Source organism: Podarcis liolepis (genome assembly GCF_965112155.1).
Source record: "Podarcis liolepis genome assembly, chromosome: 2".
Classification (NCBI taxonomy): domain Eukaryota; kingdom Metazoa; phylum Chordata; class Lepidosauria; order Squamata; family Lacertidae; genus Podarcis; species Podarcis liolepis.
The window spans coordinates 119345963-119368061 of record NC_139555.1 but is presented as its reverse complement, the minus strand read 5'-3'; the positions used below and the strand labels follow the sequence as shown (position 1 = coordinate 119368061).

The window sequence follows — 22099 nt, the reverse complement described above, 5'->3', positions numbered from 1 at the left end:
TGTATATAAAAAGGAACGAGGAACAGGTGACAGTCGTCAGCTCTGACCTCATCCTTCTGTCAGATATTTGACAGGTGGGTGACTATGCACATCTGTCAAAGTTGGCCTGCAAGGTACAAGGAGAGGGGAGAAAAGACCTGGTGCACCAGGCTAAAAGAATCTGTGCCCCTCCCTACTCTGTTTGTAATTTAACACATCTATGTCCCAGACATTTGGAATGTGTGTGAGAAAATGCTGCAATTCAGGACACCACTAGATCTGGCAAACAAAATTATGCATTTAGCCATGTTAGAGCCTGGGATCATTTTCTACTAGAAATCCTGCAGGTTGTAAATACCAACCACCCCCAGCAGCCAAAAAAATTAGCAACACAAACACTTAATCATGTTAACCATTTTATAGCCTCTTGTAGGGTGATGCAAATGAGGCAGTAATTCTTTACAGAAACAAAAATGTAGGTGGAATCTAGACACAAATTTAAACAATGCCATGAAAATGCATTTTGAAATGTTTTGGAAAATATATTGTATTTGCCATAGCTCACCATCGCCATCTAGTGTCACATTTGTATAATGCACTTTACAACACACTTTTATTTGCAGCTGTATAGCTGAGCCCTTGGGGCGCGGGTGGCGCTGTGGTCTAAACCACTGAGCCTAGGGCTTGCAGATCGGAAGGTCAGAGGTTCAAATCCCCACAACGGGGTGAGCTCCCGTTGCTCTGTCCCAGCTCCTGCCAACCTAGCAGTTTGAAAGCACGTCAAAGTGCAAGTAGCTGCTCTGGTTTTGCCAGAAGCGTCTTAGTCATGCTGGCCACATGACTCAGGAAAGTTGTCTGCAGACAAACATCGGCTCCCACGGCCAGTAAAGCGAGTTGAGCGTCGCAACCCCAGAGTCGCTCGTGACTGAACTTAACTATCAGGGGTCCTTTACCATTTTAGCCAAGTCCTTGGACATTTGATCCAACTAACCTGATCCTTTGTAGCTGACATAGCAGCAGCAGCTAGAACCAAGGCAAAAATGTTTCAACTGCTTTCATGTTTGGGTTCCTGGCAGAAGGTGCAATGTGGCTACACTTACAGTAGTGCTGTTTCCTTGTTTTTTGTATGCTGTTATGTCCACTCAAGTTTGTTGCTACAGTATTATGAAACCATGCTTGCAATTGCTGATTTCATGATACTTTGTTGTAAACTGCTTTGAGCATGATTTATTTGTGCAAAGGTCGCCCTACAAATAAAGTGATGGTTACACAGAAGCAGCCAATGCTTTGATGAAACATTCACCTTGCAGAATTTGCTACTACTACTACTACGAACAATAATAATTTATTACTTATACCCCACCAATCTGGCTGGGGTTTCCAAGCCACTCTAGGTGGCTTCCAACAAAATATTAAAATACAATAGTCTGTTAAATATTAAAAGCTTCCCTAAACCGGGCTGCCTTCAAATGTCTTCTAAAAGTCTGGTAGTTGTTGTTCTCTTTGACATCTGATGGGAGGGCGTTCCACAGGGCAGGCACCACTACCGAGAAGGCCCTCTGCCTGGTTCCCTGTAACTTGGCTTCTCGCAGCGAGGGAACCACTAGAAGGCCCTTGGCACTGGAACTCAGTGTCCGGGCAGAACGATGGGGGTGGAGACACTCCTTCAGGTATACTGGACCAAGGCAGTTTATGACTTATGACTTCCTCCTTATCCTCACAAGCCGATGGCTCTTCCCCCAGCACACACTTCTGGGTTTCCGGCACCAGCATAAGTGTTGGGTGGTGCCTGAGCTTCCACATTAATTGTGAACATCACCCAGTGCACAAAATAAAAACAAAAAAATAACACCTCAACTGCCCTGGAAGATCAGCTTAGTCTTAAATGCATTTGATCATTTTATTGTTGCAATTGTAGCAGCAGTCATACGGCACTATGAACATGGGGCTTTACAAAGAACAGGTACGACAATCCCTGGCACAAACAGCTTATAATCTATAACAGATGCAAGGAAACAGAAGGAGGCATGACCAACAGCCAGGGATGATGGGAGGTGCAATTAAACAACATCTGAAGGGCTCAACCTTCCCCACACCTTTAGACACCTGAGATGTTTGTTTTCAGGGCCCCACCAATATTACTGTGTCTCTAATCTGCTTCAACTTGAATTTAAGACTGAATTTTAAATTGTAACCCACCCTGGAACCTGATGATGATGAACGGGTAATAAATTTAATAAGGAGGAACAGGGTTCAAATAGAGGCAGGTGATTATTCCAAATACATATACCTGGAATACATTGTTGATGAGCATCTCTCACCGTATCGTTCAGCCCGGACACTGAGGTCTAGCGCAGAGGGCTTTCTGGGAATTCCCTCCCTGTGAGGTTACAGGGAACCAGGCAGAGGGCCTTTTCAGTAGTGGTGCCCGCCCTGTGGAACACCCTCCCACCAGATGTCAAGGAAATAAACAACTGTCTGACTTTTAGAAGACATATGAAGGCAGCCCTGTTTAGGAAAGTTTTTAATGTTTGATGTTTTATCATGCTTTTAATATTCTGTTGGGAACTGCCCAGAGTGGCTGCGGAGACCTAGCCAGATTGGCAGGGTATAAGTAATAAATTATGTTGTTGTTGCTCCCCACCCACCTGGCTGGGTTTCCCCAACCACTGTGGGCGGCTTCTAGGAGAATATAAAAACTAAACGTCAAACATTAAAAACTTCCCAAAACAGGGCTGCCTTCAGATGTTTTCTCAAAGTTGTGTAGTGCTTTATCTCCTTGACATATGATGGGAGGGTGGTTTAATGCCCTAACCTGCCCTGGGACCTTTGAGAGAAGGGTAGATGACGATGACAACAACCCTGGTCTTAATTAGAAAGGTATCTGTGCATATAGGCCAAAGACTTCCTAGAAGAGGTAAGCGATAAGGAGGGACTTCAAGCGTTGTGCAGCTAAGCTGAACTCAAGAGTAGGCTCACTGAAATCAACAAGCCCCAATTAGTCATATTCATTCACTTCAATGGGTCTTGCACCGGAAGCAACACCAAGGAAATGAGAGGTATTCACTTGGAGGAATCCTGAAAAGCTGGATGCTTCCACAGCATCCCAGTTCTCCTCCCCATTGTTCTGTCAGATGCAGGCAGTTATACAAGTCCCATGCCTCTGCCCCTCACTGTCCTCTAAAGGAGCCAGGTTCTGGAGAGAAGGTTATCGTTGAGGGAGCCGTCAGATGTGGGCCAAGCCCCAGCAGTGCCCCAAGTAGATGTTGGGCAAGGCCTTTGCTCTGACAGCTACCCTTTGCGACTTCTGAACTTTTACGGGATCTCCCTTCTCTGTGGGCATCTGTGTCTTCACTGGGGGCTTCTGGCTCCTCCCCAGAAGAAACTGGTTCATCCACAACTTCCTCTAGGAGAGAGAGAGAGAAAAGTAAAGTATTTACTATAGTAATAATAAAGTAACAAACACGGAACAGGAAAGAAGAGGGTAATAGAGGGGAGCTGATACGGGAGGAAGAAGTGAATTCAAGAGGAATAATATAATATAATAATATAATAATTTATGATGTTGGGAAAGATGGAGGGCACAAGGAGAAGGGGGCGACCGTGGACGAGATGGTTGGACAGTGTTCTCAAAGCTACAAACACGAGTCTGACCAAACTGTGGGAGGCTGTGGAAGACAGGAGTGCCTGGCGTGCTCTGGTCCATGGGGTCACGAAGAGTCGGACACGACTAAACAACAACAACAACAGCAACATCTGGCCGGGCCTCCCTAGCCATTCTGGGCAGCTCCCAACAGGAGAAAACATCAAACATTAAAAACTTCCTAAACAGGGCTGCCTTCAGATGTCTTCTAAAAGTCAGATAGTTGTTTATTGCCTTGACATCTGTCAGGAGGGTGACCCACAGGGCAGGCGCCACTACCAAGAAGGCCCTCTGACTGGTTCCCTGTAACCTTACTTCTTGCAGTGAGGGAACTGCCAGAAGGCCCTAGGAGCTGGACCTCAGTGCCCAGGTTGAACATTGGAGGTGGAGACACTCCTTCAGGTATACTGGGCCGAGGCCAAAGGATGGAAGGAACTGGCAATGGGAGCTGGTTGAAGGAAAATAAGGTTGAGTGTGAAAGGAGAATGTTATTTACTTACTTATTTCCTGCCCTTCACTCAAAGGTCAAAGGGACAGATACAGCATCAAAACGCAATATTAAAAACAATTAAAAACAACTTACAACCCTAAAAATTGAAGTCAACAAAGTATAGGGGATGAGGAAGGATACTTGCAAATGGCTGTACTTAACTTCAGGAAGCTGACCTACAGAACTCCTTGCCACAAGAGGGAAAAACAGCAAGGCAGAGAATTTAGCAAATGCCCAAAGATGGATTAGGTATCCACGGACAATTATGCCAGTCATTTGCACCCAATTGCACTACACGCTGCCTCCATATAGCAGTGGTTATCTGATGAGCTCTGCCCCTGCACTGTCATTTTGTGTCAGGTGGGCCTCAGGAATTTTCAGCCATCTGAAGTGACTCTGAAGGGTAGAAGATTTGAGGACCCCTGTTATAAAGTACATACATTGCAGGCTCCAAGGAGCCTCTGAGCTTCCTGAAGGGCAGGAAGGAGATCCAGCTGAGGTTCGGCTCAGGAAGGCGATTCACAGCATCCATGAGCTCAAGTAGGATCTGATAGAGGGAGGCCTTCTCATCACCATCTCCTTGCTGGATTTCAGAGGACAGCGGCCTCCTCTCGACATAACATGGGGAGGAGCTCACAGCCGCCACCTGAGATGCCATCTCCAAGAGTGAAAGAGAAAGGAGACCTTTCAGGGCAGAGCAATAGTGCTGGGTCCAATCTAGCCCTCAATAAGCATCCTTATTCCACGACTGGATTATATATTTTTATATATTGGGGAAGAACCTTAAAGGTTCTTAAAGACACCACATTTATTTCAGAGGAAGTCTCAGCTGCCCTTCTCCTGCTCTACAAGGATAAGGTGGGAAATGGAAAATAATAAATAATAATATACTCTGGGCGGCTCCCAACAGAATATTAAAAACACGATAAAACAGAGAAGTTTTATCCTAAAGGAGCAGAAAAGACTATTTATGTACGTGACCACAGCTGCAGGGATGTTACTGGCCCAGAGCTGCAAAGAAGATAAAGTTCCTACCAGAGAAGAATGGCAGATGAAGTTAATTGACTACACTGAAATGGCTAAAATGACCAGAAGAGTCAGTAATCAGGAAGACCAAAATTTTAATAAGGAATGGGCAAAACTTATAACTTATCTTAAAGACCATTGTAAACAGTTAAAATTGTTAGTAGGATTGCAATATCACTTGTAGTTTAAGGTTAATTCTGGACAAAATTGAAGAGGTAATAGGTTTGGGCTGTCATAAAAGGTGCAGGAAGAAATGATTAATAATAGGACCCACAAAGGGGAGGAGGGAAGCCCAGGAGATTCCCTGGAATATTGTTTTTATGATTTATGTTTGATATATCTCTGTAAAATTTTAATTTGAAATATATATATAAAAAAGGAGAGTAGGAGATGGGCCTCCCTTAAAAATCCTCAACTTCCACAAGAAGTGAACTGTGGGGTTTTGATCTGCCATGGGTCACCTCGCAGAAACAATGCAGAAGTAAGGAAAGCAGGGGGAAAACAAGAGTGACTGTGATTAGATGCAAGACTAAAACATCATTTACTCAATTTAGGGCAGCTCGCGTTACAAAAATATCTTGACCACCAGAAGAGCCTTGCTCAGTCAGACCAAAGGTCCATCTCTTAGGATTATTTATGAACCACTTAATGCCAAAAGAGGGTCCCTTGTTCTTACAGGGGGACAACCAGTTGTCTCTAGTGTGAAGCCTGCAAGCGGGAACTGAATGCAACCGAAACTCTCTCCCAATTCTCAGCAACTGATATTCAAAAGCACAGCTGGAGGCAGAGCATAACCACAGTCTCAATAGCTATCTCCTCCAGAAACTCAACCAGTTTGAGTTGTACTCAATGTACATGGTAAAATACAACTTCGTATTAAAATATATGTCTGGGTAGGCACACTCCCATTCTCAGTTACAGCTTTCCGTGTAAAATCCAACCCTGTGCCTTATTTTGATAAAAGTTTTCTTTCTCTCGGCCTCACTTTTGTAACATCCTGGGGAACGGGGAAATCAAAAGTTGAAAAGACGGGGGACAGAGACCACCACACCAGGCTAGGAAACTTGCAAAGGAGATTAAACCTTTTGAAGGGGCGCTTTAGACCCGCCGTTGAAATTTCCCCTTTTACCTCGCGGTGCAAAACCAGAAATCTGTAGAAAGAGTCTCTGCTCTGGAATCACCTTAAAATATGTTGCTATTGGTGCGCGGAAGCTTCCCAAACCCCCAGTAACTTCAAATCCTGAAAAAAGTCATATGTTTTTCTTCCTTCCTTCCTTTTTAAATCGATTTTATGAAGGGTTTCCAACATATAATGCAATAAAAAACCCAAACAAAGTTAATATGTAAAAAGAGCAAAAGAATCAAAAGGAAAAGAGAGGGGGGAAACACGCACCCACACTATCTTAATCTTTAATTCGGAAATAGGCTTTTCTGACTTTATTTCATAGTGAAATAAACACCCGCCTCTTCTTTTAGTTTTTTGCTTCCCGTCTCTCTGCAGACACTATAAGCCTCCCCTAAGTTCACCCGTGATCTCCTCACCGAGCCCAGCGAGCATCCACGATCCAGCTTCAGCCACGCTGTAAGAAAAAGAGAGAGCTGACAGGAAGCGGGGATTTTTCAAAAGCAGCTGTTCGTGACGTCGTTTCCGGCAAGGGAGTCGCATTCGAAACAGAAACCTACGTGTCAAAATCCTTTCTAGGAATCCAGGCTCTGTTCCCAAGGCGACTCCTGGGAGGTGTGAACAGGGGTGATCGCTCTGCCCCTTGGGCATTTGCTCAGTTCAAAGCAGATTTGGGAAATATATATAATACAGTGAGGGGGGGTGGGGAGTATTTGAGCCCCTGCTAAATTTGCCCGTTTGCCCTCTGAGGAAGAAATGACCAGTCCATAATTTTAATGGTAGGTTTGTTGTAGCTGTGAGAGACAGAATAACAACAGGAAAACCCCCACAAACCCAGAAGACAAAAGTCAGAAATTGACGTGCATTATAATGAGTGAAATAAGTATGTGATCCCTTTGCAAAAGATGACTTAGTACTTGGTTGCAAAAGCCTTGCTGGCAATTACAGAGGTCAGACGTTTCTTGTAGGTGGACACCAGGTTTGCACCCATCTCAGGAGGTATTTTGTCCCACTCCAATAAACCTCTATATATGGATTATTTTCACTTTCAGCAACTGGGAAGCTGCAGTCTTCCAGATGTTGTTGGACTTCCAAAGTCCCCTGATCCCTTAGCAGTGGCTGTGCAACATCTGGAGAGCACAGGCTCCCTGTCCCGGGTGTATGTGATGCCCTGCAGATGTTGCTGCTCTCCAAAAACCCCTCAGCCAATCCCTGCAGAGGATCAAGGGGATTAGAAGTTGTGGCTCAAAGATATCAAAAAAGACCCACAGAGAAGCTAGCTCAAAGGTACAAGAATGTGTTATAAGAATTTTAAGATCTCAAATATAGAATAAATAATCATAAATGCACACATATCTAAATATATGAACCATGTGTCTGAAATAGTATGGGAGAGCAGTCCTGAAGCCATTTTGACTCTCCCAATGACCTTAAATATTCCTCTGCAATAAGGGAGGCAAATGGGGAAAGCCTTCCCATTGTCTTTTTGCTTGCAAATCCTGTCTTAAGGGCACATTTGTGTATGAAAAGGGTGAGCCTGTGAGCTGGATTCAGGAGCTAAAGTAACCATCACAAAAGAATGGCCAGGTTGCCCAGGTAATGCAATCAGTGACTATTATCAGGTATCCTGGCAGGCAGGACTTCTGCTGTAGACTGCCTCCTTCTGTGATGTATGTATGATGGGGTTTTTTGGGGGGGGGGTCTTGGGCTACAGGGTGGGCAATTTCAAAAGTCTGTATAAGGGCTTACAGAGCATTGTTCTGGGTTCTCCTCCCTCCTGCATGTGGTGAGTGGGACCGTGTTGCAACAGTTCCTTGACTAAAGATCAGGCTTACTACGGTTGGCCTCTGTTATTTTCTTCTACCGATAGGGAACCCACTTAAGGACTCTATACAGGCTTTGGAATACCCCATAAGGGAAAGGGAGCAGTTTTTCTTATAACAAATGTATTAAAGGTTGGAAATGTAAGGACTGTTAGGGAACATTCTGACATATGTGGTGGACCTGCAGGAAGACAAAGGCCTGCCTTCCTTGTAGGTTTTTAAAAGTGGTAAGTCAGGATTTAAAAAATCTTATAAATGTATAGATCTCTATATAAACTTCAAATTAGATTCTGAGCGTGGGCATGGGAGATGTCAGAGGAGTACAGTCATACCTCGGGATAAATATGCTTCAGGATAAGTATTTTCGGGTTGCGTTCTGCGGCGACCCGGAAGTAACGGAGCATGTTACTTCAGGGTTTCGCCGCTCGCGCATGCGCAGACAGTCAAAATGGTGTCACGCGCAGTCGCGGAAGCAGCAAAACGCGACCTGCGCACACGCAGATGTGCAATCACGTCTTACGTTCTGTTCAGGATGCGAACAGGACTCCAGAACGGATCACATTTGCATCCCGGGGTACCACTGTATAAAAATATGCATGGTTGTGGACTTTCCTTCCTTGGAGGTTTCTGAGCAGAGGTTGGATGCCCATCTGTCATGGATGCTTTAGCTGATATCCTGCATTGCAGGGGGTTGAACTAGATGACCCTTGGGGTCCCTTCCAACTCTATGATTTGGTGATTCTATGAGAACTACAATCCCCAGCAGCCCTTGCCAACCCAGAGAACTCCCTAATTGGCATTCAGTTGAATAAGAGAGCCAGTGTGGTGTGATTGTTCGAATTAGGGCAAGATCCTGTCTCCCCCTCCCTTGCAACTATCCATAGCTGTCAACTTTCCCCTTTTCTTGCGAGGAATCCTATTCGGAATAAGGGAATTTCCCTTTAAAAAGGAAAAACATTGACAGCTATGAACTATCCATTGGGTGACGCTGCCTGTCTAACTGGGCTAAACAAATCCATTCATGTGGGGTATGTGGGGGTGATTTATAACAGCACCATTCCTGATTCTCAGCAAACCATTTTCTTACATTCTTCATCCTTTTTAGCTGAGCAAGAAAACAATGTGAAGTTATCCTTCACATTGAAATGAAAACGAAACCTAAGCAGTTTCTTTTCAGTTCAGACGGTTTCTTCCTGCCTGCCAAAGTTTCTTCTTCCTTAAGACTACAATTCCCAGCAAGCCCCCTGAAAACTCCATACAAATGACCTGCAGCTGGTTCCCATTTTAATGAGCAAATGAGAAAGGAGCTTTAGGAGGAGGAAAAAGGAAAGTCATGACTGCCTCTCTTGCAGTGGCTGGTTTGCCCCTAGGAAGAGCTGCCGGGAGAACAGGATTCACCCAGGAAGGCGCTCCAAATTTGAGTTCTCGCTTCTGCCTTTCCCTTCCTGATGTTTAACTCATTGGGTGCTCCTTTGAATGCATTTCACCCCATGCTTCTTGGAGTGGGTGCTGCTTTGGGGCCCTCTGTTGACGCTGGAGACGGATCTTGGTGAGTTAACAAAAGGAGGAAATTTGTGCCCCAGTGGAAGCCCAGGTGGTGAGGGAAGCTTTTTGCCCTTTGAACTCTGGATCACTAAAGATGGGCAGAATTGTCCTTCCAACATTAAGATGTCATAAGGTGTGAAACCATAAGCTTTCAAACTGTAATGCTGTGACCCTACACATGTTTGTTATTTAGTCGTTTAGTCGTGTCCGACTCTTCATGACCCCATGAACCAGAGCACGCCAGGCACTCCTGTCTTCCACTGTCTTCCACTGCCTCCCACAATTTGGTCAAACTCATGCTGGTCGCTTCGAGAACACTGTCCAACCATCTCGTCCTCTGTCGTCCCCTTCGCCTTGTGCCCTCCATCTTTCCCAGCATCAGGGTCTTTTCCAGGGAGTCTTCTCTTCTCATGAGGTGGCCAAAGTATTGGAGCCTCAGCTTCATGTTTACCTGAGAGTAAGTCCCACTGAACACAAGAGAGTTTGGTTTCTCTTTATTTTCCATTTGTTTTATTTACTCCATATAACTTTGTGTTGTATGCAATGACAAAAAAAACCACCTGATTTTGTATCAAGGCATTTTCATATCTTTAGCATCCCCTGGACAGTGGGCTGTAGCCATTATGAGTTCTACTCAGAACAGAACCATTGAAAATAATGCACGTTATTAATAGGGCAGATCCTTACCAGACATTTAAAACACATTACTTCCCCCAAAGATTCCTGGGAACTGTAGTTGGTTTTGAGTGCTGGGGATTGTAGCTCTGTGATAAGGAAACTACAGTTCCCAGGATTCTTGGGGAGGTAGTCATGTGCTTTAAATACAGTTATATTGTTACACAGCACTCCATATTTACACATATATGCAACCTGGAGGGGCTACCAGCATTATTGTTGTTGTTTATTACTTATACCCCATCCATCTGGCCAGGTCTCCCCAGCAACTCTGGGTGGCTCCCAATAAAATATTAAAACACAATAAAACATCAAACATTAAAAACTTCCCTAAACAGGGCTGCCTTCAGATGTCTTCTAAAAGTCAGATAGTTGTTTATTTCCTTGACATCTGATGGGAGGGCATTCCACAGGGCGGGCGCCACTACCGAGAAGGCCCTCTGCCTGGTTCCCTGTAACCTCACTTCTCGCAGGGTGGGAAACGCCAGAAGGCCCTCGGAGCTGGACCTCAGTGTCCGGGCTGATCGATGGGGGTGGAGACATTCCTCTTCAACCAGGCCTTTGGTTGATCAGCACACTTGGCCTTTTAACTGTATTTGTGGTAGGGGGTTACTGATCTTTATTATCATTTTTATTATGTATTATGTTCTCATTTTGTATTTTGTTCTTGTGAACCACCCTGTGCTCTTCAGATGAAGGGTGTTATACAAATTTAATAAATTATCATCATCATCATCATCATCATCATCATCATCATCATTAGACAATTGGTCCATCTAGCTCAGAACTGTTTACATTGACTGGCAGGGGTTCTGCAGGATTTTAGGTACAGAACTTTCCCCGGCCCCACCTGGAGATGCCGGGGATTGAACTTGCAACCTTCTGTATGCAAAGCGTACCATATTGCAGGCAGGTCCAACGCCCAAGAAACTGCGATCTACTCCCAGTATTAAAAAAAAACAAAACTGGCAGTGATCTGGGGGTTTTTTGGGGGGAAGGATGACCCAGAGTTGATGAGCTTTTGGGGGAGATTGGCCTACAACACCCAGCGATTGACCTAGAACAGCTTCGTGATCAGCAAGTAGATCGCAACCGACGTGTTGGACACACCTGCCATATTGGAAGTCCTTATTAGGTCTGATTCTCTCTGGCAACTCATTAATTTTCCCTCAGATCACCACACCAGCCCATATGTTAACTCTCAGCTTCTGTTGTTGTTTTTTCAGAGGAGAGTCATGGAAGAGTGCAAACCCAGAAGTCCCCCGTTAGAAGCTGGGATGGAGGAGACAGGAGAAGTCTTCCAGGACCTCGAGGTGAGACCCTTTCAGTGTGTTGTTTTATAGAATCATAGAAACATACAATCGAAAGGGACACAAGGCTCATCTCATCCAACCCCCTGCAATGCAGGAACCTCAGCTAAAGCATCCATGGCAGGTGGATGTAATGGGACAAGGCGATGCGATCTCTCCTAACTTTACAACCAAGAAGGCGAAGCTGCAAGCCTGGATCTTTCTCTCCGGTAAGGCCAATGGACCACGAAGGTCACTGTGGAGGAGAGGGTGAAGTCCTTGCATCTTGCAATATTGCTCTGCCCTAAAACTCTTTCTCCCAAGTGACTGAAAAGGCCACATTCCTACTAAGAGTCTCATCCTCTACTGACTGATCTACTGTATTTTTCTGTGTATAAGATGCCCCCGTATATAAGACAACCCCTGTTTTTTTGAACCCCAAAATTAAGAAAGCAATATTTTAAACATCAGACAGAACAAGTTTGATATTTTATTGAATATTCAAAGCACCGGCAACCCCTGTGAGTGCCTGGGGCAGCGGGGGGGGGGGGCATGTGCGGGGGCAGATCATCAAAGGTTTTTGAGCTTTTTTTTTGGCGGGGGGAGACCACCTAAGCCAGTCCCGGCAGCCGCAGGAAGCTAAGTTGTATTTTTTTAAACCCCTGTGCATTCACCATCCCTGTATAAGACAACCCCCAATTATTGACTTTTTTAAAGCAAAAAACATTGTCTTATACATGGAAAAATACGGTATATTGACTCCCTAGTTCCTCATACATCAGTGGCATCAGCTGATGGGTGGGTGGGCATGGTTTGGGGAAAACATCCTGGTGGAATAATAATAATAATAATAATAATAATAATAATAATAATAATAAATTATTTATACCCTGCCCATTTGGCTGGGTTTCTCTAGCCACTCTGGGTGGCTCCCAATAGAATATTAAAAACACACTAAAACATCAAACATTAAAAACTTCCTTAAACAGGGCAGCCTTCAGATGTCTTCTAAAAGTCAGAAAATTGTTTATTTCCTTGATCTGATGGGAGGGCGTTCCACAGGGCGGGCACCACCACTGAAAGGCCCTCTGCCTGGTTCCCTGTAACCTCACTTCTCACAGGGAGGGAACCACCAGAAGGCCCTCGGCACTGGACCTTAGTGTCTGGGCTGAATGATGGAGGGTGGAGACACGCCTTCAGGGTCCGTAGCCCGGAGCTCTCCCCCTGCCCTGTCCCAGTTGAACAGCCTGCAAGCCAGGCTGATTTGGAGGCTTCTTTGTGACCTCCAGAAGAAACTCCACAAAGACTTCTAGATTCCTTTGGTGAAATCTAGCCCTGGTTTTGCTCTCTTGCTAAGGTAATTGGAGTATGAAGATAGGGTGGTGAAACGTAGGGTGAAGCCTTCACATCCAGTAATGTTTATGTATCCTAAAAATGGTCCACCGTTGGTATTTCAGGTACAGTCAGAGGTGGTGGTTCCGAGTTCATCCACAGCATGCCAAGCTGCCCCCACAGTGGTGGTCTGGCAACCATGGCTGACACCCAAGAGGGAAGACGGCAGAGGTGAGGCCAGCCTGATAGATAAGGGCAGGAGGGAGATGGCTTCTTTGTTCCTGAGTTATAGGATGCTCTGTGATTCCAACAGCAGTATATATGTATAAAAAGGTAAAGGGACCCCTGACCGTTAGGTCCTGTCACAGACAACTCTGGGGTTGCGGCGCTCATCTTGCTTTATTGGCCGAGGGAGCTGGCATACAGCTTCCGGGTCATGTGGCCAGCATGACTAAGCTGCTTCTGGTGAACCAGAGCAGCACACGGAAATGCCATTTACCTTCCCTCCAGAACAGTACCTATTTATCTACTTGCACTTTGACGTGCTTTCGAACTGCTAGGTGGGCAGGAGCAGGGACCGAGCAACGGGAGCTCACCCCGTCGCGGGGATTCAAACCGCCGACCTTCTGATCGGCAAGTCCGAGGCTCTGTGGTTTAAATGTATGTGTTTTACAGTATATGTTAATAAGAAAAAAGAAAAATACATATATACCTAGGTATTACTGAAATGTATACCTACTGTTTCACTAAAGGATTTTCGACTTTACCAAAGACGCGCTGCGCTAGCGGCAGCACTTGTCATTCACAACAGTGCGCTTGTCAGACTTGGGGCCACTGGGCAGATCTTTGCAGCACATATGCTAAAGACTCCCCTGTATCAGTATGTGGGATAGTGAGTTTAAATAAAGGAAATGGCACCCAAACACATTTAGTGGGTTTCCTACTGAAGTTTCTGCTTCTCAGGTTGAGTTCTATCGGGCTTTATATTATTATTCTTACAGGTGGCATGCAGTTGACTGAAACTGAGGGAGAACCACACAGCACATTTGGACCTCAGGATGAAGAGATGAGTGAAAACCTGACATTGCAAGATGGACGAGGGAGGCTAGGGGGAAGCCCCATAGCGGAGAGGGGAGAAGGTGCTTCTCTTTCTCCAACACTCATTGCACAGCAAAACCCATTCAAATGTTCCAAGTGCAAAGAGAGTTTTTATTCAAAGTTTGATCTTCTTATACATCAAAGAATCTGCACAGCAGAGACACCCTTTAAATGTGTTTTGTGTGAGAAAGGTTTCAGAGAGAGTTCAAGCTTTAGTTGCCACCTGAAAACTCACACTGAGAGACCTTTCAAATGCCGTAAATGTGGGGAGACCTTCAAGCTGGGTTCACAACTTATTCTGCATCGAAGAACCCACACTGCAGAGAGGCTTTATGAATGCTCAGAGTGTGGGTGGAGATTCAGATCCATCAATTTCCTTAAAGCTCATCAGAGGAGCCATACAGGGGAGTAGCCAGACTGTGGCACAAGCTATGCTTCTCAGTCAAGACTTGTATAAATAGAAACCAACCTCCCCAAAAAGAAATGTTTTGTATGGGTGTCAAATGAGTTTCCATTTCGACACAAGCCTTGCAATACTTTGAGTAATCCATAAGGTGGAGGGGGCCACAGAAACTATCAGAGTGTAGCAAGATCTGTGAAGATAGCTCAAATACATGAGTGTAAGAGAGGCAGCCAATGGGATAACTGCTTAGAATGTGGAAAGGTTGTGCATCCCTCATTTCACACTGAAGAATGCACAGAGGGTAAATATTGTCAATCTTAGTACTTGTACGTGAGCAGATGCCTTGAGTGCCCTGGGAAGGCAATTAAATGCAACATTGTGCTTGGTTACCTTCTGTGGAACTCCCTGCCTCAGTTTTTATAGATCTTGGTTGGTTTTAATTCTTTTAGTGGATGGGTTTTAACCAATTCTAGTTACTCATTTAGTTTCCTATGAGAGGAAATAAACTCAAAATAAAAAGGTAGGCATGGCTATAGGAAGTTAACTCCACACAGAAGAGAGAGCTGTTCCAAAACCTTCTGTTTCTCCATTCTTAAACTGACATTTATGTTATTCCGATAAACATTTCTCTTTTTGAAATGCATGTTTTATCTGGGAACTGCTTCTGTAAATATCAGAATGCCTTTGCCAATAAAATTGTTGTGTTTTTCTTCTGTTTCTATATGTGATACATTGGTCACTTTAAGGCTGCCATGTTAAACACCCTGTAAGTATATGTTGGTGCATTGTTTAAGATATTTAACTACTGCTTTTCTGGCACACCTTTACAATGTGGTTTACATGAAGGCACTAAACAACATATTTCAATCTAAGCTTTGCAATGTCTTGGCCAAGATAAGCTAGCTGGGGAAAGTCTAGACCTCTCTTATTTCCTCACGGCCAGGTGGTTCTGGAATAGCTCCATGGTGCTGTTGGCTGGGGAAGTGGAGGTCTCAGTTGGAGCACAGGATTGAGACTGCCGGGTAGTGTGGCATTTGAAACCCATTTAGCACAACACCTGTGTTAACATGCCGTGAACAAGGCTGTTCATAACATGGAATCAAACTTAGGGCCTGTTCCATGTTTGCTTCTCAGTCACAAAGTCAGTCAGTCAGTCAGTCACAAACAAAGTGTGAGTTCAGCATGGTAATGTGTGGTTGTCATATGTTTGGAATTTCCCAGACATAGCCGGGATTCAGCCATAGGAAACAGTGTCTGGGCGGAAATCCCTGAGAAAATCTGGACATATGGCAACCCATATCATAAGTGTAGATTTTAGTGAATTTCCCGAAAAATAGCCCCATTTGGGGGGGGGGGGTTGTTGCAAAAAGCAAAACAAAAACACAACAACTTTGGGCAAGGCTAAAAAAAAGCTCAACAACTTTTGTGTCCAGATTTTGAAATATAGCAACCCTACAATAATGATACTCTCCTGCTTTTGTCCCCCTGTGGGAAGCCTATTTAATCTTGCAATCACTTCCCACAGTCACCAGTCACACCACGGCACAGCATGGGCGGAGGCCACGGGGTGGTTGCTGCCTCAATACAGCTATGCGCTTGCTTCATTGGGCTCAGCTCAAAATGGCTTCTACAGGTGAACCAGGAAGTGACCTCTCCAGACAATGGAATTACTCTTCTTTTCTTATCTGTGTCACTGCGATCTCCTGGTTGACGTGGACGCCGTTAGGCAGCTGAATGCGCATGCATGCTCCATCTGTTTCCCCCCCACCCACCGCTCTAGGCAGACCCGGATGCTAGCAACCTATGCTACGCCAATGCAGCCACATGCCCAAAGCATGATTTCAGCACAATTAACATTCCTAGCTATGGTGGCTATGCTCTGGAAGCAGTATATGTGTTAAGTTGGGGGCGAACATATCAGACGACACAGCGATTCTTCCAAAGCAGCTCTTTATTTCTAAGCTGGAACAGAACTGACTGAGGAGCTCAGTCAGCCTGCTTATATAGAGCTCCAGAACAATGTAACTGTTGCCATTTTCTATAACTATCCAATCACTGAACGTCACTTTCAATCCTTCATTTGCATAGCTATCCACAGTATCCCCCTGCTGGCCCAGGGTGAGAACTTCAGTACATAACAATATGTTTCTGAGTACCAGCTTCTGGTAGCTGAAGGAGAGGAGAGTCCTCTTGAGCTCAGGTCTTACTTGCAGGATTCCTGTTGGGAAAACAAGTTGGTCACTGAGAACAGGATGCGGGACTAGACAGGTCAGTGGCCGGATCCAGCAGGCTCTTCACATGTTCTTTGGTCTGTGTTCTCCACAAACAGTTATGCAGAGATGTACCTCCTTGGCAAGAAGAGGCAACATGGAGCCCTCCTCACTCGGAATTTTTATTAATTTCTTTGTTTTACAATTTAGAATATTCATTTATACAACCTTAAAATATCAGTGTCTTCCCTTCTCCTCTTTCTGTGGTTCATTTTACATAGCATAAATCCCTGCATATTTTATATAAACTAAACCATTCGGTATTTGTTATGTACTGAGTTGAATAGGATCCAAAATGCAGGAGTCTGATTGGTCCTAGAACAATGCAGCAGTATGATTGGTCTGCAGGAGCCACCCAATCCGGCTCCAGATGGAAGTGAATCCACAACCTGATTGGCCTAAAGGAGAATTCTGGAATTAGCCAATCACGTGCAGCTCATTGTTTAAATAATGTATATAAAGCAGATACTTTGGGAAAACATTCATTCCTCCTCACCACTATGAACTGAATAAAGAGCATGAAATCCACTCTCGACTCTGAGTATATTTCAGTATTCCATTATTCCATCAAAACTTATTTACATGGTTGAATTTATCTTAATGCTGCCAACGTTTTCAAATACACTCAATTCCCCCCCCCACATATATTTAATAAACATTCTCCAATTTTCTTTAAACAAATGTTCTTGTTGATCTCTTACGTTTCCAAGCACAATTCAGAGTGTTGGTGCTGACCTTTAAAGCCCTAAACGGCCTCGGTCCAGTATACCTGAAGGAGCGTCTCCTCCCCCATCGTTCTGCCCGGACACTGAGGTCCAGCTCCGAGGGCCTTCTGGCGGTTCCCTCACTGCGAGAGGCCAAGTTACAGGGAACCAGGCAGAGGGCCTTCTCGGTAGTGGCACCCGCCCTCCCACCAGATGTCAAAGAGAACAACAACTACCTGACATTCAGAAGACATCTGAAGGCATCCCTGTTCAGGGAAGTTTTTAATATGTGACATTTTAGTGTATCTTTCATCTTTGTTGGAAGCTGCCCAGAGTGGCTGGGGAAACCCAGCCAGATGGGCGGGGTACAAATAAATTATTATTATTATTATTATTATTATTATTATTATTATTATTATTATTCTATATGTTAAGTCTGCAAGCTGCACATATTCCATCATTTTAAGTTGCCATTCTTCTTTAGCTGGGACCTCGCTCGTTTTCCATTTTCGGGCTAACAAAACACAGCCACAGTCATTGCATACATAAATAACCTTTTTTGACACCTTGGAATTTCCGTCTGAATTATCCCCAACAAAAAGGACTCTTGTTTTTTGGGGGAAGTACTTATAACCATTCCGCCCCCACAATTCATTGTAAATTAATATCCAATACTCTTTTACCCTCATCGCATCTCCAACACTGATCTGATTCAGTCTTATACATCTTAGCAAGCCTACTTGGAGTTAAATACCATCATTGAATGACTCTGAATTCTTGATAGACCCATTCATGTAGGATACAGGTGCTTCCCTTTTGATGCTAGCCATTCCGATATTGCATGATAGCGAATTCTGTATTTCTACACTGCACATATCATAAAATACCAATGTGGTAGACAATGCTAAATACACCATTTAAAAAACTATAGAGGCAACTGTTCAGGCATACCAACTAGAATAAAATCTATTGTGGGGGCCAAAGCAACCTCAGCCCCTAGGAGTACTTTTAGCTCAGTATACGTTTGCCACCTCAGTCTGTTTTGAGAATTTGTTTTGAGACGGAGCAATACTACTCATTGTAGCACATCCTGTGTTACAGAATTCTGTGCTGCAAAAAGTTTTGGTGGCCACTGGCTTAAACAGCTTCAAAGGGGGGGTTATTTAAATTCCTGGACGATAGGAGGTATTAACTTTAACAGCTCAATAGTACCACCATTTATAGTGGGATGTGGGTGGCACTGTGGTCTAAACCACTGAGCCTCTGGGCTTGCCAATCAGAAGGTTGGAGGTTCGAATCCCTGTGATGGGGCGAGCTCCCGTTGCTTGGTCCCAGCTCCTGCCAGCCTAGCAGTTCGAAAGCATGTCAAAAGTGCAAGTAGATAAATAGGTACCGCTCCAGTGGGAAGGTAAATGGTGTTTCTGTGCGCTGCTCTGGTCTCATGATCCGGAAAAACTGTCTGTGGACAAATGCCGGCTCCCTTGGCCAGTAGAAGAAAAAGAAGAGGAGGAGTTTGGATTTGATATCCCGCTTTATCACTACCCAAAGGAGTCTCAAAGTGGCTAACATACTCCTTTCCCTTCCTCCCCCACAACAAACACTCTGTGAGGTGAGTGGGGCTGAGAGACTTCAGAGAAGTGTGACTAGCCCAAGGTCACCCAGCAGCTGCATGTGGAGGAGCGATTCACCAGATTACAAGTCTACTGCTCTTAACCACTACACCACACTGGCTCTCAGTAAAGCGAGATGAGCACCACAACCCCAGAGTCGTTCACAAGTGGACTTAACTGTCAGGGGTACTTTACCTTTACTTTTTTTACCACCATTTATAAGGGCCCTCAATTTTTCAGTAGCAGATGCTAAAGACATGCAGTATGTCTTGTGTTTGGGATGCTAAACCTGATGGATTTCATATTTTCTTTTTCTTTTTTTAATGTTCCTATGTTGGCAATATATGAAAATAAATTCAATTTTAAGTTTTAAAAAAGAACAGGAAGGCTATAACTCAAAGTACAAGAGGAGAGAGTCTTTCTCAGTTACCATGTTGCTCTTCTTGGATCAGTTTTCCTCTCTATGAACTTCATTTCCCAGCAGCCTTTGCAAATCCCTCAGAAACGATCAGCAGCTGGCCCCATTTACCTGAGCATGTGCACAGCTGGGGGAGAAGAACTCTGGGATGCAGGAGGCGAGTCATAAATTCAGCACCACCTGTCTAGAGCTCAAGAGAAAACATCATGGGATCTTGTAGGACAAGCTTAACATAGAGTTCCCATTTCTGCTCTGCTTCCTGGGCGCTGACATCCTAGCTTTTAATCTTCCACCCCCAGAGTGAGTGCTGCATTGGGGCTGGATAGTAGACCCATTTTCCTTTCTACTTTCCTGGGTGAGTTAAAGGAATTCTTTCATTTCTTCAGAGGAGGATGGAAGCTGAATCTGGGAGGTGCCTAGTGGTGGGAGTGGAATTTGGTGAGGAAAGTTGTTGCAATAGGCAACAGACTTTGGTTCATACCCACTATATTGAGAAGAAAAAGCCACTAAGCTCTGCCCTAAATTGTGGTAGATCTTAATTACTGCTGGTTGCTTGCAAACTGTATAGAAAAAATACATGCAGACATAGATAGGGTTCATGGTGTATTCATGGGATACATGGGACACGGGTGGTGCTGTGGTCTAAACCACTGAGCCTCTTGGGATATTTTTTTTAAAAGATATTTATTGAAAGTTTTTAAGATATAACAAAAAATGAAAAATAAACATACAAAATAAAAACAGTTAAAAACATCCATTAATTTCCAATAACATAACTTTCTTACACTTATTTCCCCGGACCTCCTCATAACTCCCTTCTTTGTATTCCAGTTCAATTTGTTAGTTCAGCAAATCCTTACCATTAAGCTTTTACCCATTTGTGAAACCTTATTTTTTTCATATCTCTTAAAGCATTACAGCTGCAAACCACTTAGTTTCTATCCAACATCCTTCTAACATTCATTAATTTTACAATATTTCTGTAAATAGTCTTTAAATTTCTTCCAGTCTTCTTTCACCAACTCTTCTCCCTGATCTCAGATTCTGCCAGTCATTTCTGCCAGTTCCATGTAGTCAATCACCTTCATCTGCCATTCTTCCAGGGTGGGTAGATCTTGTGTCTTCCAATACTTTGCAATGAGTATTCTTGCTGCTATTGTAGCATACATAAAAAAAGTTCTGTCCTTCTTTGGCACCGATTGGCCGACAATGCCTAGGAGAAAGGCCTCTGGTTTCTTCAGGAAGGTATATTTAAATACCTTTTTCAATTCATTGTATATCATTTCCAAGAAAGCCTTAATCTTTGGGCACGTCCACCAAAGGTGAAAGAATGTACCTTCAGTTTCTTTACATTTCCAGCATTTATTATCGGGCAAATGATAGATTTTTGCAAGCTTGACTGGGGTCATGTACCACCTGTATATCATTTTCATAATATTCTCTCTTAAGGTATTACATGCCGTAAACTTCATACCTGTGGTCCATAACGGTTCCCAGTCAGCAAACATAATATTATGTCCAACATCCTGTGCCCATTTAATCATAACAGATTTAACCGTTTCATCCTGAGTATTCCATTTCAACAGCAAGTTATACATTCTTGACAAATTCTTAGTATTGGGTTCTAACAGTTCTGTTTCTAATTTTGACTTTTCCACCTGGAAACCAATTTTCTTATCCAAATTATATGCCTCCATTATCTGATAGTAATGAAGCCAGTCTCTCACTTTGTTTTTTAGTTTTTCAAAACTCTGCAATTTCAGTTTATCTCCTTCTTGTTCCAAAATTTCACAATATGTCGGCCATTTGGCCTCCATATTGAGCCTTTTCAAAGCTTTTGCTTCCATTGGTGACAGCCACCTTGGAGTTTTATTTTACAACAAGTCCTTATATCTTATCCAGACATTAAACAAAGCTTTCCCGACAATATGATTTTTAAATGCTTTATGAGCTTTGACCTTATCGTACCATAAATATGCATGCCATCCAAATACATTGTTAAAACCTTCTAAATCCAAAATGTCTGTGTTTTCAAGAAGTAGCCATTCTTTCAACCAGCAAAAGGTTGCTGATTCATAATAAAGTTTAAGGTCTGGCAGGGCAAATCCACCCCTTTCCTTTGCATCTGTCAGTATCTTAAATTTTATTCTGGGCTTCTTGCCCTGCCAGACAAATCTAGAGATATCTCTCTGCCACTTCTTAAAACAGTCCATCTTGTCCACAATTTGCAATGTCTGAAATAAAAACAACATTCTCGGCAGTACATTCATTTTTATCACAGCAATTCGGCCCAACAGTGAAAGCTTCAGATTTGACCAAATTTCTAAATCTTTTTTCACTTCCGTCCAACATTTTTCATAATTATCTTTAAATAAGTTCACATTTTTGGCTGTCATGTTAATCCCCAGGTATTTCACTTTCTTTACCACAGTCAATCCTGTCTCGTTCTGAAACCTATCTCCTTCGATCAGTGTTAAATTTTTCTCTAAAACCTTGGTTTTTAACTTATTCAGTTTAAAACCTGCCACTTGACCAAATTCTTGAATTAATTCTAAAACCCTTTTAGTACTAGATTCTGGCTCCTGTGACGTCAGTACTAAGTCATCTGCAAATGCTCTCAATTTATATTGTTTGGCTCCGACCTGTATACCTTTAACCAACCGGTCCCTTC

The 22099-nt window shown here is 43.7% G+C and overlaps 1 long non-coding RNA gene across 1 annotated transcript; it reads right to left on the bottom strand.

The window, feature by feature from the left end:
- Nucleotides 1–1302: 1302 nt before the first annotated feature.
- LOC310702176 lies at nucleotides 1303–6744 on the bottom strand. Its single transcript, XR_014523325.1, has 3 exons — nucleotides 6681–6744; nucleotides 4553–4770; nucleotides 1303–3385 (listed from the first exon to the last, which is right to left on the bottom strand). It is a non-coding gene; the product is annotated as an uncharacterized lncRNA (long non-coding RNA).
- Nucleotides 6745–22099: the final 15355 nt, after the last annotated feature.